This window comes from Strongylocentrotus purpuratus, unplaced genomic scaffold (assembly GCF_000002235.5).
Source record: "Strongylocentrotus purpuratus isolate Spur 01 unplaced genomic scaffold, Spur_5.0 spur5_scaffold_1, whole genome shotgun sequence".
NCBI lineage: Eukaryota > Metazoa > Echinodermata > Echinoidea > Camarodonta > Strongylocentrotidae > Strongylocentrotus > Strongylocentrotus purpuratus.
Genome location: NW_022145594.1, coordinates 20,594,795 through 20,596,947, shown reverse-complemented (window position 1 = coordinate 20,596,947; position 2,153 = coordinate 20,594,795). Strand labels below are relative to the sequence as shown.

The window sequence follows — 2,153 nt, the reverse complement described above, 5'->3', positions numbered from 1 at the left end:
TTCAGGACTATTACTGAGCCGATGCGGATATGCCAGACGATCACAAGCTCTCTCCCTCACTAGTAACCAAATAAAGCAGTATTCTGGACATGAGAGTGTTGTTTTCTGTCTCTTTTATTACAATTTAATTACAAAGTGCTCTTAATAATGTAATAAAATTTTCAAAAGTCAAGAAAATCATGAGAAATAATATTTTTTTCTCGTTATTTACAAAGATAACAAAATAAAATAAATCATAGAACAGATTTTTCAACAATGCACGCATGCTTTATAGTACAGTTGACATGTTACATAATTTTCTCAATCTCAATGGAACTGTCAAAATTTTAATACAATCATCATAATACAATCAACACTTACTACAAAATCAATGACATGTCATGTCATTGAGATATATATAAACAAGAAAATTACAGACTTACATGCTACTATTTTCAAATAGTTTTACAAAGTATACCATCATTACCATGTATCATAAGTAAAGGTCTTATGGTCCTTTATCTTCACAATATGCAGGCACTCATTGTGTACACATACATGTTGTACTTGCCTATGAATCTCAATGATTAGACATAAGAATTACATAACAAAATGGAAACAAATACTAATTTAAAGATACAGATGTTGGTCATGCTGTTCACAGGCATCTAATCAAATGGTGGTTGTACGTTACATGTACATTATCTCTTGATTAGTTTCAATGGATCTGTAAAGATATAAATGAAATGTGAGTTAGGGGTTAGAATAATCATGCATTGGTACATTTATGAACATGCAATTAATACTTAGTACAAGTATTTATGTATTTCATAATGAAAAATGCAAAGGCACAGAACATGTGTGTACAAAAGTATGATAGCAAAAAAGATGCCAGGCTGACGACGAACGGATGGTGAAACAACGGAGTCATCAAAGAGCTGTCAAGGTGCATGAAATTTAAACCACTCAGGTAGGCAATTAATTAGAATTATTTTATTCTTAGATATATTGGGTGAATACACATAAAATAAAACATAAAATACAGAAAAGAAAATAGTAAAGGAACAATTTCTTGAAGAAAAAAAAAGGAAAGAGAAAAATAATGAAGGTAGAACTTGTGCCACCTGCAAATTGTTGTTCTAGCATAATGATGAGGTAAACTACTCTAATATTTTGATTTCAGATCTTAACTAACAAACATGAAATAAATATACCCAACAAAATTATCAACAATAGATTTAGATTTCTACTTAGTAAGGACATGTACCTCGCAGACACATTCTCGGACTTGGAAGACTTGCTCTTCTTCTTGCTTGGTGCTTAGCAAGTTGTGTTTTCTGATTCCTAGAAAAAAAATGTGAGAGACAATTTAGCCTATAACCACATCAAAACATTATATCATGCAAGGCAATATAATTGACAGACGTAGCAATAGTAACAAATCTGAAATTTCTACGTGGATTTATTGTAATCACGTTTTTTTACATTCACTCATTCACTAACAGACACTACATACACTCCACTCAGAAGTTGTGTAGATCTACAACCTCAACACTACATGGGAATATTGATACGTAAAATAGCATTCTTTACTATGAAGTAGCATTATATTCAACAACAGACACAATACAAATCTATATATCATAATATAATTAAGTTTCAGAAATAAACGTACCTTTTCAGCTGTTTTCTGGGGCCAGTTCCGCTCGTCGATGGTCCGTCATTCGACAACAAACTCGTATCTTTACGAGTGGGACTAATATTTTGAAAATTTGTCGGGCTCATTTTCTTGGGAAGAATCACTTAAATGGGATAAGGAGGCATCGGAGTATGAGGAGTCACTATATATTTAAAATTTCATGGCTAGAATAATAGCTGAATACATTTTGGTGTGATTTGGAGACGTTTGATAAATGAAAATCAGCAAAAGTCCGATGCGCACAATGATTCAGCAAGCGCACGAAAAGCAGTGGGGAATAAAATAACGGGTTTCTTTTTGAATCCGGGCTAACTCGCCCCACGGGACATCTCGCCCCAGCCTCAAAGACTGGGGCGAGATGTCCCGACACGATTCGTCGATCGAGAGATACCAATGTGTATTATGTTTGTGCTCATTGTACATTTTAGACGAGATGGCTGATGTTGGTCCATACAGAATGGATTGAAATTAAATG

The 2,153-nt window shown here is 33.6% G+C and overlaps 1 long non-coding RNA gene across 1 annotated transcript; it reads right to left on the bottom strand.

The window, feature by feature from the left end:
• Positions 1–619: 619 nt before the first annotated feature.
• Positions 620–1,820, bottom strand: LOC105441561. The gene is made up of 3 exons (XR_972074.2): positions 1,655–1,820; positions 1,247–1,323; positions 620–706 (listed from the first exon to the last, which is right to left on the bottom strand). It is a non-coding gene; the product is annotated as an uncharacterized LOC105441561 (long non-coding RNA).
• Between the last annotated feature and the right edge of the window lie 333 nt (positions 1,821–2,153).